We start from the raw sequence: 16,251 nt of genomic DNA on the forward strand, positions 1-16,251 counted from the left end.
ACGTGGGAAATTCTCTGAGCCCATGGGGCTGCATCTCCTCGTCTTTAAAAGAACAAGACAAAACTGATTCTCAGGGCCCTACCTAGTTCCGTGATTCTGGGCCATCAAACGAAGATTCTAAGGGGTCTTATATGTATAACTTCATCTTATATATAATAAAATTGGCCTGGTATTATTAAACATAGTCATATAAAATCAAGGTCATTTAAAGACTGAAATATATCCTAGGCTGAGAAAAACTCTGGGGCCAAGACCCATGATAGAGCTGCTGTAATTAAATTGCTGAGCTCTCAGGGGAGAATGGGGCTGATGATATATTATCACAGATATGCTAATGTAAATGAAAATGCTTTGTAAACTACTTGGGGCTGTATAAATGTCAGGTATTAGGCGTTACTATTTTCTCCATTGAGGGATCAACTCACAGAACTGGCTTCAACAAGGCCATGTAATAAGTCAGGGACATTCTGGAAGAAAATACATTTTTTACTCTGACATTCCTTCCATTCCTTCATCCCACCAATATTTATGGAAGTGCTTTTACTTCTAAACTGCCAGCAGGAAAATTAAAGGACTAAGACTATTACTATCCTCAAGTTTGCAATTTCGTAAATATGTATGAAACAGCATCATCTATTTTTTTTTTTAGTAATTTTAAGTGTAGATTATTTTCCCTAACCAGGTTTTAAGTTCTCTGAAGCACCAAACTAGACTTTTTTCTTTTGACCTCCTCCATGATGTTCAATGGACCATTGGGCATAGTGATCCTAAAAATTTCTTTGATGGAAAAATTAAATATAATCTCTGTGATAGGGTTTAGACCCTCTAAAGTGCTAAACAAATGTAAGTTATTACCATTATTTATGTTTGAAACTTTATCTCGTACAAGACGTCTAGACAATTAGGATTCCATAGTTTTAGAAATGATACTGGAAAAATAACAACCTAAAATAATAATACAAAAATAACAGCCAACTTTTATGGAGGACTGATAATGTCCCAGACACTGTTATGTGTTTATATTCATTATCATATTTACTCCCCACAATAATTCTATTAAGTTTGAAATAATAGTATGGGAATAATAGTATATTCCCATATTATAGATGAATGGACTAAGGTTTAGAGATAACCAAAGTCACGTGGATAGTGAGTAGCAGAACTAGAAAGTGAATACAGCCAGTATAGTTGCCAACACCGGACAGGGGACACCATTACTGGGAGCCTAATCTACTGGGTTTACCACATTAAAATTATCTAGAACTTTAGATCATTCTAGACCAGTGGTTCTTTATGGAGGACAATTTTACCATCCAGGAAATATTGGACAATGTCTAGAGACACCTCTGGATGTCACAACTGCAGAGGTTCTATAGAGACCAGGGACTCTGCTGAACATCCTTTGTTACAGAGCGCCCCCCACAACAAAGAATGATCCAGTCCAAAATGTCAATAAAGAAACCCTGACTAGATCTGTCTGTCCATGCCAGGATAGTTCTGTTGAAATCAGTGACTTCGTTTTGTTTTCTTTAATTGAAATATTATTAGCATACAACATTATATTAGTTTCAGGTGTAAACATGATTCGATATTTGTATATGCTGTGAAATGATCACCACAATAAGTCTAGTTACCATAGTTACCATCCACAGTGACTTCTTTCTAATGGCTCAGGCAGTCATGAGCAAACATCATCTGAAAGGCCAACGCAAGAGCTCAGGTAAATGTGAGGAAGCAGTTCGTGATCCCAGAGTTTTTATGGATGGCAATACAGTGTGGGGTATTTTTTTTCCCTGAAGGTAAGAACGGAATTCTGCTTTGATATTTATTACTTTTTGGTTGAATTTGGAATTTGTAAAGATTTGGTTTATAGTTCATCTCCCCTCCACAACACCTTGTTAATTTAGAACAATGTCCTAGAGTTTGTTTTTTTTTTCTAAATCTAGACTACAGCTGAAGTCTTTCCTATATTTGAGACTCTTTCCATCTAACAGTTATATGGCTTTATCTATGAGTAGCTAAGATAAATAGCTATAGCATTTTATGGTACTTAAAGTCACATTTCTTGATAATCTCTGGATTTTCAGGGACCATTAGAGATCCCTGTGCGAATCTTGGAATAATGAAAAGTACATTCTAGCAAATACTTTAGGTACTCTGCCATTGCTGCATTGACTTAGAAACACATTTCTAAATCAACTTTTTTTTTTTTTGCAATTTTAACTTGTAATAAAATGAGTCTTAACAAAAATGCCCTTTGCAATCTAAATGCTTGGGTTAGAATAGCAGGCCAAATTGAGAATTAATTAACATTTCAAAGTCATAGAGCTATATTGCTTAAACCTAAATTGTACTTCAAATAAAGATTGATTTCTACACCATAGCAAAACAACTTTTCCCCTTCCCATGCTTTTTTGGATGGGAAAATATGGATGGTATATATTTAGAGAATAAGGTTAAATAATACAATCATTAAATCTTTTTGATGAAGCCATAATAATATCCTATTACAGAATCCGTGTTCTCTAAGTCATCTTTAAAACTTTGAGCAAACAATTATTACTGAAGAAGGAAGACAGAAAACCAACCAGTACTGAACACATTAGTATAATTTATGTATTCATAAAACTGATAATAGACATTTATTTCTAAAAATCCTTAAAGCATAGGTAATAATGGAGCCAGTCAGCAATTTGCCACTTGCAATTAATCACTCTCTTCATATTCACAACATTCAATTTTTCTTGCTATTTGAGAGAGTAATGATTAATTGATAAAAGTTTAACAAGTGCACTAATAGCAGGTGCTCCTAATTGCAAAGTCTTCAGAATGATTCTCCCCAAACTTACTTTATGCTAATTTGTACAGCATTAGTCATAACACTTTATAATTTTACTTTTAAAACAACTTTTCTTTTAGTAACCCTAATTTAATTAAGAATTTTAACTAGTTCCATGTATCAAGAACACCAATGAATGTTAAATTTGTGAGTTTGATTACCATAAGAGATTAACAAGAAGACTCATAAAAATGCACGGCTGCCAATTAGAAGCATCAACACTGCGTAAATTAGAATTTGTTAATTGGTTTAGCAAATGTAAATCCCATTTTTTGAGATTTTATGAACTGAAAAATTGATTATATTTTTGTGAGCCTCCAGAAATATCTTATTAGTGATATTTGTTTCAGTAGTTCCTGCGATTATACTTGTATTTCAGTCACAAATATTTCTATTCCATTTATTTCACAAATATCTGATTATAGCATTCATTTTTCATCCACACATGTTTGCCCCTCACCATCCACACTATTAAATGAATACTTAAGTACACATTTTTCTTTCATCTGTCTTTCCTCTCAGCAAGACAGATAAAATATGCATTCTAGGTGAGGTTTGTTATTTTGTACTTTCAATATTAAAGTGTATGTAATTAATTTAGTTTCCTTAAACACTATGTGTTTATGACAAAACCTACAGATGCTTTTACAAAGATGAATATTGAAACAGCATTCCAGGTATGCAGATTTATACCGTTTGCCTCTAGGAAATAGACCCAGCGATCTTGGATTTTATAATTATAAAAGCAGCAAAAGCTGTATTTCAGTATGCATTGTGGAACGGGGAGGTCTCTTAGCAATGTAAGATCAAAATCTATTCTCAGCAAAAATCTATTCTAACTTGAAAGTTGCTCCCATGCCCTGTGATAGTCAAGAAACTGAGGGCAGAGTTTAGGACAGGCTTAACCTATTCTTATGGCTGAGTCTACATACTATAAGCGAGAAGTGGGGGAAATGGGGCATTGGATTAAATTGTACCATGAATTGGGTACTCTGTTTTCCAGATAATGTGACTCATTTGATAGTAGCCACTGACACTCTCCCTCTGCCTCCTAACTTCTCTGGCCCCTCCTAGATCTGTTTTTGAAAATCACAATGCTTGATAATCTCTCCTAAAGGCTCCAAATTGAGCAGATAATTATTTGGCCGTTCAAAACCTCTTGCATTAATGCATTATCCTGAATTAGTGTAATTAGATTACTCTATCCATGATTAGCTCCCAAAGGGATATGGCACAGGATAAGACCACAGGGTAAAGGGACCATGAACTTAGTGCCTTCCCCTTTGATCAATGGGGGTAGGAAGAGACTCAACATTTACAGAGAACGTGCTTCATGTTTATAGTTCCGTATCTTGTCATCTTCAGGCAGGTGCTGAGACCCAGACAACTAGACATGGGAACCAAGTAACAGCAAGCAAGCATCCAGCCTCAGAGGGCTGCTGCAGGAACTCTGGGTTAAAAGAGATTGAGTTGCTAGGAATCAGCTGGGTCATAAGGGAGCAGAGCAGCCCCTGACTACCAACAAATGGGGGGGGGGCACTTTGTTTTTTCACCCCGATCCCTTCCTCCTTGTTACACTTACCTCTTCCCAACATGATCTTCATGTTATACTAGTTTAAAAGAAAAAAAATGGAAACAAGCTCAATTTCCAAAAACCAAAGATTGTTTAATAAATTTAGGTGTTAGTGGCATATTATACAGCCATTAAGATAATGGTGAAGATATACAGAAGAACCGACATGGAAATATGTTCACAATTTATTGGCAGGGCTTTTTTTTTTTTTTTAAGTGATCTCTATACTCAATGTGAGGCTCAAACTCAAGTTCACATTTTATTAATTCATTGGTTCACTGAATAAGTTGCGCACCTATTGTCAGGTTCTGATCTAAGCGCTTCAGTAGTAAATAAAATAGATCTGTCCTCACGAAGCTTGCATTCCAGTGAGAGATTCAGAAAATAAAAGAGTAACTAGACAAACAAATCTATAATGTAGTTTCAGGAGTGATATTTGCTATAAAGAAATATAAAGAAAGGGAAAGACTGGGGTGTGTGAGAATGACATCTGACTAGACACAGGGATAAGATATGGGGCTAAGAACATTTCCAGCAAGGGGAAAGTCAGTGTAAAATCTCTGAATTGAGAGTAAGAAGCCCAGATCTGGGGTCAAAATACCAGGGCTGAAAAGGAAGCAAAATAAGAGGTGGGAGAGTGTGGAGAGTAAAGTAGGAAAGTCTGCAATGACAGCTGCAAATTGGAGATGCCCTAGGGCCCTCACTGAGCTATCCTACCCGAGATGATTCCACAAAGGAAGCAGCATTTGCCCTGAGCTGGAGGTGGTTCTGGGTGTAGGAAGACATCCCGGAATTGTGTGCTCTACACGTGATAACACCCAGAGTGTCAAATGCATTGTCTCACATCCAATGGAGAGCATACAAGTGTGTTGGCACTCTACATATGTTTAATTAAAAAATAAAATATTATGTGAGTCAGTCACTCACTTCTGTGGGCTCTATGTTATATTTGGTGCTTGAAGTTGTTCCGTTTTAAGATTTATTTATTCATTTGAAAGAGGGGCGGGGGGGGGGAAGGGGGAGAGAGAATCTCCAACAGACTCGCCACTGAGCACAGAGCCTGATCCCACAATCCTGAGATGTTGACCTGAACCAAAATTAAGAGTCAGATGCTTAACTAACTGAGCCATCTAGGCACCCCTAAGATTTAAACCTCCTCGTTAAACCCAGTTAGTGAGCATTCCAGGACTAGCTATGCTAGAGAAATCGGGAAAACATGCATTGCTGTTACAGGAAACTCCCTGAGGGGGAGACTTTCTCTGGGGGCACTTCAATATTCCAATTCATCACCCTTTTCCCTCTTTTCTAGGGGTACCCTTGTACAGTTTCTCCAGTAACAGAAGCCCTCTGTAAGTTTCACCACTTTAAATCTCCTCTCATAATGTGGTACTGGTAAACTTTACAGTCTGCTCCTGGTCAATACGGGGATTCTAATTTTTGACTCTCCAGTTGGAATTTTTGGGGAAATTCCTGGGCAAAATCATTCCACTTGAAGACACAATTTCTTAGGCTACTAATAAGGAGAATAATATTTATCTTTCCCGTCAGGTGGTGGGATGGTTGATTAATAAATGCTTAAAGGGTGTTTTGAAGGTTACAAGTGTCAGCTATTATTGTGATTATTATTAGCTGGCCCTACAGCTGACTCTTTCATCTCCTGTACATACGTCCTATCCACTGGAGGAATTAGATTTAAACCCGGCATAATTAATGAATGTTTATGAAGCATGTTGTGTGTCTCAACTGTTCAAGTGCCAAGTGCAGTTTCGAGAAACACCGTAGCTTTGGTTTGAACCTTGTAGTGATATTACATTCTGATTGGCTTCATTTGCATTACAGATCAAGCAGTCAGGGTCTCATTGCTATATTCTGTGCAGTGCCCGATAGCCTGCCGGCATATCGTAACTATCCAATAAAAGCAGCAATAAAGTTGTAATCTCCTTTCCTTTACTCTTGATTTGCCTCTGTATTAAAAAAGAAAGTAGACTAGACAGGAAGAAAGATGCTCTCTTATTTTTGGCAAGAGATAATTCAAAATCTTTGCTGATGAGAATATGGAATCTTCTTTCTCCTGCTTACCAATAAGGAAAATAAAAACTATTTACTCTGGGAAGTCTAGTTGTGTCACTCTTAAATCATTTCTAGTCCACTAAGTGCTTTGAATAATGGAGGAACTAGAAGGGCCCCTGATTTAATTTTGTTTCCCGTATTTCTTGAGTATCTTTGAGCTCTCTTACATTTAGGGGAATAGCAGAGAAGAGAGTTCAGGATGATTTTTTTTTTTTTAAAGAAAGCTATTAAAAGCTTTTACAAGGGCCTTGAGCTTTAATAAAACCTCTCTGTATGCAGGAAGGCCAAATCTCCAGGGATTTGGAAAGAGGCAACCCCTAAGTTAAACATTTGAAGAGCAAACTAAATTCATGACTTTAACATCACTTCCTTTCTCCTCTCTCCCTTATCCTCCTTGTAATAGATCCAACATTGGTTCAGTGCATTCCTTCACCCCAAATCTCCAATAGATCACAGTATCAAATTCTAAGAGCACATATATGCCTGACATTTTAGTTTATAAAACGTTATATTACGTATGTGTTCGTTTCCTATTGCTGCCATAATAGATGACCATAAATGTAGTGACTTAAAACAGCAGCTCTTTATGGTGTCACAGTTCTGTAGGTCAAAAGTACAGGTGCAGGTTGGACTTAGCTGCTTCTCTGCCGTGGGTTTCACAATGCTGAAACCAAGGTACCTGTGGGGCTGTTGTCCTTTCTCAAGGCCCTGGAGATGTATTCTTTTCCAAGCTCAATCACATTGTTGACAGAATTCAATTCCATGCGGTTGTAGGACTGTGGTCCCCATGTCTTTGTGGCTGTTGGCCAGGGGGTAGTCTCAATTTTTACAAGCTGCCCACATTCCTTCACTAATGGCTCCTTTTCTCCATTTGCAAAGCCAGCAATGGTGGATAAAGTCTTCGTCAATCTTTGAATCTTTCTGGCCTCCCCTTCTGCCTTCCCCTCTGCTTCTCAGTTAAGAAAATTCTCCTCTTGCAAGGGCTCATGTGGTTAGACTAGGCCCACCTGAATAATCCAAACTCTCACCATACCAAGGTCTATAACTTTCAGTGTATCTGCAAAGTCTCTTTTGCCATGTAATATAACATATTCAAAAGTTCTAGGGATTAAGGCATGGGCATCTTTGGGAGGAGGTCATTTTTCTGCCTGTCATTCTATAGAATTTTCATACTAGACAAGGAGGACAATATCATCCCAGTTTTATAGATGAAGACTTGTGAGATCTCAGTAGCACACATGATTTAACCCAGGTCACAGAGCAAATAAGTGACAGAGTTCAAGGGTAATGACTAAAATCTTTTTGTTACTTGTTATTTTCATTTGTTGATTTTAACAAACATTTAAAGGGTGTTTGTAAGTGTCAGGTTCTGCACTAAGCCTGGGAAAGCAGGGATAAAAGATGAAATTTCTACATTCAAGAGGTTCACAATTTTGCAGGCTAAACTGACAAATACGCAAACAATTTTAATATACTTTGTGAAGGTTTGATAAAGAATCCAGAAGGAATATAATATAAGGGAGGGAAAGAAATGAGGTGATCTTTGGAAAGCCTTTTTAAGAACAAATAGGAGATCATCAGTTAGATATCTAGGGTATAGTGAGAACAGCATGTGCAAAGGCTTATTGGCACAGAAGGCAAGGGCTCCTTTAAGAACCAGAAAATGGGATAAAATGTACTGGTGGAGAAGACAGAGAAGCTGTAAGAGTGGGTAGAGCTCTATTGTGAAAAGATTTTTAAAATAACCTCCTCCCTGTGCTGGTTAGGATCAGTTGCAGTGTTTGAGTCAGGTTTGACATAACCCAATGAATATTCTAGAAAGATATAAAATGAAGAGATTCAATTAAACGAGGGCTGAGATTATGAATAACAATAACTATCATGTTCAAGGCACTTGCTAGAGATTTTCAGGGTTACAAAAATATAAAGTATATGCTTTTGGCTTTAGAGATTCTTTCATCTCATGGCAGAACTCTTTTGGTTACAAGAAGTAGAAAGCCAATTCAAACTAACTTTGGCCAATGAAGCAAAATCTGTTGATTCATATTCCTGAAAATCATGGGGTTCTAAGGCTTCAGAACCGGATCCAGGGGCTCAAATGATGTGATCGAGGGCCTCTCTTCATCCCTGACTTCTGACCTCCTGTTTTAGGGTCATTTCAGAGAGCATTCCTTCATGTTGCACCAAAAATGGCCGGCAACAATTTTAGGTTTACATTGGCTTTACAGCTAACAATCTTAGGGAGAAGCGCATTTTCTTCCTCCCTGCTTCCGTTGTTTCTGAGAAAAGCCTCTGATTGGTCTGGTTTACACACGCCCACCCATGGACCAATCACTCTGTTCACACAGATGGAGTACTCTAAATAGCTTACCTGAGTTGTACACCCACCTCTGTAGTAGCAAAAGTGGATCCAACCTCATGTGTTGGAATTGGGGTATTTTTTTTTAAATAGAGTAATGATAGATATTCTGAAATAAAGAACGAGGGTCTCCACAACACCAGTGCATACAATCACCTATGGGTTTTCTTAAAATGCAGATTGTGATTCAGGAATGCTAGGGTACAATCTGAAATTCTGCATTTTTGACAAGATCCCAGGTGATGCTATTGCTGCTGGCCCCCGGCCCAGGTTTGGAGTAGCAAGGTACTGGACTATCTATTGAGGGAACCAAGCAGAGCATGTGGAAAGACAACCATAATAATAAAAAAACGCAAGTGTTAATTCAAGATGATAACAAAAGAGATGTGAAAAGAGGGATCGTCAAACAAATTGTAAGGGCAATAGGCACCACGGGGAATTCAAGGAAGAGAGGTCAGCAGTGCTCCAGCTCTGGTCTGCAGTTTGACCTGGAACATTTTCAAGGGGTCCATGAGGTCAAAACTTTTTAAATAATAATCCTAAGATGTCATTTGACTTTTTTTTTTTCCAGGTGTCCACAAGTAGGGAGGGTGCAAAAGCAACAATCAGTCCAACAGCTGGCACCTAGCATGCGTCATGGCAGGGGCGTCAAATTGTACGGTGGTCATAGTGGTCGTATTCGTCATGACCAGCCCTCACCAGAAAAAAAAAGACAAAGAAAATGCCAGTTTTACTTAAGAATGCCCTTGATGAAGCAGTAGAAATGATTAATTTTATTAAATCCCAACCCTGGATTTTATTAAATCTTTTTAATATTCTACGTGCTGAAATGGGAATTATGTATAGAGCATTTCTGCGGCTTCCCGAAGCATCGTGGTTGTCAGGAAGGAAACCACGCATGTGATTATTTGAGTTACAAGCTGAACTGAAAAACTATAGTTATGCTGACTTGAGTATTTGAACGTTTTCTTAAAAATAAACAAGTGAGCCTTCTTCTTCCAGGAACATAAATGACAGCATTCATTCCTAATGATAAAATTTGAGCTCTCAAGGAAAACTTAGAACTTCAGAAAATGTTTATCTGTTACCATGAGCTTAATGGTATTTCAATTCTGAAAGGCTATTTTGGTAAGATTGACGGTATATTCATGAATGTGATTTTTGATATTGCTGTATGATCACTGGGATTGTTTACATACTGCAGTGAGTCAGATTTTCCCAATGACCCATGCACAATGTTACAAAAATTATGCATGGGTAAAAAAAAAATCCATCGAAAGTGCAAGACAGACGTATAGACATAACTCCAATCTGTGCAAGAGCTCATGGATATGGTTTCAGATTCCAGATTGTAACTATCCTTTAAGAAACCACCACTTTCCAGGTTTGAGTACAGTATCAAAAAAGAATATACAAAATTGTCTAGAAAGGCTGCTAAAATACTCTTCCTTTCTAAAATATATACCAGTGAGGGCCAGATTATCTTCATACACTTCAGCCAAAACATATATTGCAGCAGGTAAATGCAGTAGGTGACTTGAGAATTCCACCATATTCTCTGAAATCAGACATTAGAAGGATTTTGCGAACAATGCCACCCTTGCCACTGATGGTTTTGCTTATTTATTTTTGGCTTTGGTGAATATAGTTGTTGGTTTTTTTTTTTTTTTCATAAAAACATGTCATTTATTTAAGCATCCATTTGATTTAATGGTATTTTTAATGGCATTAAAATAGAAATTTAATTTTTTCTTTTCAAGTGTTCTAATTCTGTAAATATTCTTTTGTATAATCTACATAAACAAAAGCTCTTTGAGGTGCTTAATAGCTTTTCAGAATGTAAAGTGGTCCTGAGACCAAAAAGTTTGAGAAGTACCAGGCAAACCTTATAAGAAAAACTGGAGGTTGCTAGGATTTCACTGCCACTGAATTACGGAGTATATTATAATAGAGCAAATGCATGGGTTCTTACTCTTGCAAAAAGCTTCTGTGATCTAATTGGGCATAGATAAGCTTTGGAGTGTGATATCCGGAATAGAACTTATGCCTTTAGAATCTTTCAGGCAAAACTGAAACAACTCACCACCCCCCAACAAATATCTAGAAGTCAAGATAGTCGGCCACATTTCAATGCCCCTGAATAGAATTGGGCATTAACTATTTGTCTGGTTATTTAAAATGTGATTTTTCAAAGTAAAATTTAGAGATCGAGTCTCTCACATTTCTCAACTAAATACTATTTGGGCAGAGCTTCCTTTTGTTCGAGTTTTTTATTGCTTTTTGGGATGTCAAACCACATTTAACTAGTTTTTGGAGCTAGAAGTTCTATTTTGTGGCACTTGCTTTCTCTTCTAATGCTACTGAGGTTTGGATCACTGGAGACTTGGCTGATAGATATATTCCAGCCAAGGTTACGACCTCAAGGAAGGTGATGAAGCTCCTTTTAGGAATAGCTATATTCCCTTTACATGAAAATAAAATGTTAGAAAAATAAAACTTCCCCCACAAGAAACCTTGTACCACTGATTATATCCCAAGTGTTTTTCTACATGCCTTACAAAGGTGGACCCTCTTAAATCTCATAACAATTTTATGAAGGACCAATGAAATTGGAGATCACAGAGGTTAAAATGTGAACTTGGTCAAAGTCACATAACTATTGAGTGGTAAGGAGCCCAGGCCACCTGACTCACCAAGACATTCTGTTGAAATAATACTTAAAGTGGAGATAATATTTAAAATAACATTTCAAATTAGTTGCTAAATTTGGGGGTGCCTGGCTGGCTCGGTTGGTGAAGCATCTGCCTTCGGCTCAGGTCATGATCCCAGCGTCCCGGGATTGAGTCCAGCATCAGGCTCCTTGCTCAGGAGGGTGCGTGCTTCTCCCTCTGCCTGCAGCTCCCCCTGCTTGTGCTCTCTTTCTCTCTCTTTCTCAGACAAATAAATAAAATCTTAAAAAAAAAAAAAAGTTGCTTAATTTTTGTGGGAATATTTTAATTATGATTTGCCTGTGCTTTGGACACATATCCTATGCTTATGAGACTTCCAAGAAAAGATTCCGGAGAGGCTGAGGCCACAGGAAATAGAAGTTAAAATGATTTGGAGTTGGCAGAAATCTGTCATACTCCTCAAATTCTGCCAACAAAATTACCACCAAAGGCAGAAATATGCAAACCTGGTTCACTGTTACTAGTGACGAATGGCTTTATCTTTTGTGCTTTATCTTGTAAATGTTCTTGAATTCTGCATAATATAGTACTTTGTTTTAGTATAATGATCATTTTTTAAAATGACTTATTGAATAACAATGATTCTCCAAGAAAACCCAGTGCTGCAGTTCTTTGCGTCTTGAGGAGGCTCCTATGACACTGCCCCAATCTTAGAGCAGCCTGGCCCCATAGAATACTTCTGGAAGACCAGGAGGGTTCTCCCTTTTTAGTATATCCTCTTTGTGCACTTTTGCTCCAGGACTTTATACTAGCACTAACTCTGTTGCATGGCTCCAAATAAATTGATAGCAAGAGAGAACCGGGGGTGGGGGTGGAGGGCAACCGTGCAAGCTAGCTAGGTTTGGCAAAGTCACTGAATAGTCCCCCTTTCACTGCTCCTTTTAACTTACACCCAGGGTTATAGAGTCGAACATCTTACGGGACTAGGCGGGCAGCAAGAAGGAGTGAAATCTGCCAGGTATGAGTGCTGTAGGAGGTCGTGGGGGATGGTGGGGGGTGGTGGGGACTTGGGAACACTGGAAGGCACAGGGACGATTGAACGTGGGCTGCACTACACACCTTCAGCCCAGTAAGAATGGTCACCAGCTTTGCCCAGTATTCTGATTTTTTTTAATTAGAGAAATAAGAGATTTATTATATAAAATATACATTTTTTAATATTTTGGTAAATAATTCAATTTTATAAAATATGTGGCCAACCAAAAGAGTTTCAGACCCCTGGCCTATGCTGTATGTTCTCCCAGAGAATGAGGTAACATTGATGTTTCACAGTTACGGCTTTGGTTGGTATCTAGATGGATACTCTCAGGCTGTGTGGGTCAGGAAAGCTGTGAGAAGAGAAATTTCTGTCCTCTGGCCATCTTACGGTTTTTGTTTCGGCCTACTTATAGTCACAAGAGGGAGAATTAAGATGATTCTACTTAAATAGGATAATATCATTTTTATGGCGTTACCATCTGGAGAATACACATTTCTTTCATTCTCTCTTTCGTGTAAAAGGGGGACAACTATTTCCCAGCCTCTGAAAATTCTTTTTGTATTTTGAAATAGTTATAAAGGCCATCCTTGCACATTTTTACTCTCCTCAGACAAAATAGCCCCAAATCCTCAAATATTTCCTCAAGGATTTTCCTTTTTACATTTTAATTATCTTCATTATAGACCTCTGGACTCTCTCCAAGTTTCCCATATCTTTCTTGCTTATAATGTGGACACACTGGCACGACTTATTGTCATAAAAGCTCAGCCAATGCTAAATACAGATAGAAGATTTTCGCGGCTACTACATGCTAAGTCTCTGTGTTATTTTCAAACAGCATTGTATTTCTGACTGACACCTACACTTGTAATCAATCTGCTACAAGCCTCATATCATTTCCACTATTTTTGTGCACAGCTAGGCCTTTCATAATCTTCACCTCCTTATACTTAGTTCATCCTGTATAATTTCCTTTGTGTTTAATTTTTTCTCTATATCTGGAATGCTGGAACCTTATTGCCAATATCTAAATAGTGTCCAATACACAATAAGTACTTAAGATACGTTTACTGGGAGAAATAACTCAAATACGATAGAGGCAATATGTCCCACAAAAAAAAATTATTGAATCTAGTAAAAGCTTCTGGTACCTTTTTTCCAAAATTGACTAAAGGTTTAAATTCTAATTAGAGAAAGATTGGTGTCTACGTCTTGGCTTTCGCTTCTCGGTAGCTATTTGATTTGGATAAGGTATTTAAATTCTCTGAGCCTTTGTTTCCAATATATAAAATGTACATCATAATATCCATCTTTAAAGTTATTATAACATTCATATGAGATATTGCTTGTAAAATGCTTGGACACATTCTTGGTACATAATGAACCTCCCTCCCCACTAAAAAATGCCGTGTTAAGAAGAAAATAGAACAACGAAAACATGCTGCACGATATCTCCGTATGTTAAAGAAGGGGGGTATTTCTCATCTTCTGTTTCCTTTCTGAAAACCCTTGTGCTGGAAATTATTTCTGGACTCTCAAGAATTCTTGGTCATGGTATTCCCTCTTGATGCTTCACTTTTTCATCTTTCTACGCCAATTAAATGCATGGCATAAATGTTTAGTCCCAGTAAAATGCTCACTACGCAATGTTAGCATTTCAGAATCATCGGTATCGTCAGTTTCATCCTTTTCCTCTATCTTCATGAGATCAAAATCCACGTGGAAAATATAGTCCCATGAGTCAAAAAAGAAATGTACAACTGCTATTGAAATGCTCTAAGGAAGACTATTTGTGCCGGCAAAGAGGGATGGTCCCTTTGCAAGGAAAGAAGCAGGCCTTACCCAGACTGCTGCAGAGGAGATGAGAGGCAAGTGTTTCTTGATTGACGAAGGCGGTAGTGATGGTGGTGGTGACGGAGGCATGCACGCGTTCCCATGTCACAGAAAAAAGGGCTTGGCCACTACAGCAACAACAGAGTATAAGTATTCCAGTGACTATCAGGCTGTGGCAAAGCTTTCGGAACAACAGGAAAAGTAAAAGGAAATGACAGTTCGAAAGTGAGTCACAGCAACATGAAAATAACAAACTGACAGACCTCACGGAGGCTGAAATTCACAATCCTAAAATGGTCGCCAGTTTGACTCCTCAAGTGTGTGTCTCAGCAGAAATCGTGGTGTAAAGTGAAGATATATAGTTTCTTTAGCAGGAGGTGAGTTGCTCAGGAACAAAACTTTTATAAGGCTTATTAATTGTCATCAAATGATAGTATTTAGGGATGGCATCTGTTAGCACAAGTTACTAGAAGGTGATAATTCACATAAAGTTTCTATTCGGCTTAGGATTCATTAGAATAATTTTTGAAAGCCAGATGACCCTGCAGCAATTTTCATTTTCAGCCACTATAGTAGATCATTTCCTACTCAGAACTACTTCAAAATGATAATGTGTCCCAAGGACACACTGAACTTCATTTGTATACCTTTCCGGTTGTACCTTCTCTGGGAAAAGGTCATTGACAGTGAGACAAAATCAGAAGATCCTACAGTCACCACTATTGTATTAGGCTTATTGATTAGAATAAATCAATTAAATAATTAAAATTTGCAAAATTTTTTCATATTGAGAAATATAGCACACTTGAATTTATAATATACTAGCCCAAATATTTGTGCCAATTTGTTGTGCATATTGACAAGGGAGGACTAAATATGAAAGTTCCTAGAAAAAATGGTGAAACTAACAGGTCTAGGAATCAAATGACAGAATTTTGAATTAGTTCTAAAATTGGTTAAGCAAAAACTCTGAGCCTCATTTTTCCCTTTAGTTAAATGGGAATGGTTTCATGATGACATTGCAGTGCTGTTTATTAGGACAAAGGTGATAAAGAAGGTCGCAAAAATCCACAGGGCTGAATGGACACATGGAAAGTTCTACTAGTACCTACTGCTCCTAATACTCCTTCTGCTGCAAGTACTGTATTAGAACTGCTAGCACCACCACTAGCAGCATTACTCTTCTCTGGAGCTTGCTTCAAGCAGCTGTTTCTCATCCTGGCTTGGAATAGGATTAACATACAGATAAACTACCTATAATACATTCTTCCAACATCCAACTCCTATATAATTAGAAATAATGAAAGATTATGTAAAACATAGTAATCTGCTTTTATATATGTATTTTTAATAAAATCAATGAATATCAATTATTTAAATTGTCAAAAACAATAGTATGAAGCATATGAATGAACTGGAGAATGAGTGTCTTCTGTTATCCCCTCCCAGTCCCATTCCCCAGAGATGACTCCGTCTGTACTTTCTCAGCCTACTGCTCCCAGGGCTAGCTGTTTTAGGAATAGAATAAATATATTCTGAATGTAAATGGTTCAACACTATACAAGTTTCTATATAAATAAGTTAGCAGGTAAAGACCTTCAAATACTTTGCCTTCCAGTGGGAAGACAAAACTAACTTGGAACAATGTCATTAACAGACCTGGAGCATGTGATAGGCCCAGAGCAGAGTACTGATGCACTGACAAATATGAATTCTCAGCTCTCCTTTTTGCGAACCTTCATGCAGGCCGTTGTTCTCTTCTATCTACATTGACCATTAGAACATCCCTTGTTTTTTTTTTCTTTTTTAGCATCCCTCCCTTTATGTTTAATAGATTTTCAGATTATCTCAGTTAGCTTAAATTTATAA

At 37.6% G+C, this 16,251-nt stretch overlaps 1 long non-coding RNA gene across 1 annotated transcript; it reads right to left on the bottom strand.

The window, feature by feature from the left end:
- Positions 1 to 1,659: 1,659 nt before the first annotated feature.
- Positions 1,660 to 14,445, bottom strand: LOC103667746. The gene is made up of 3 exons (XR_569846.1): positions 14,392 to 14,445; positions 4,422 to 4,449; positions 1,660 to 1,695 (listed from the first exon to the last, which is right to left on the bottom strand). It is a non-coding gene; the product is annotated as an uncharacterized LOC103667746 (long non-coding RNA).
- Positions 14,446 to 16,251: the final 1,806 nt, after the last annotated feature.

Source organism: Ursus maritimus, unplaced genomic scaffold, assembly GCF_017311325.1.
Source record: "Ursus maritimus isolate PB19 unplaced genomic scaffold, ASM1731132v1 scaffold_7, whole genome shotgun sequence".
Classification (NCBI taxonomy): domain Eukaryota; kingdom Metazoa; phylum Chordata; class Mammalia; order Carnivora; family Ursidae; genus Ursus; species Ursus maritimus.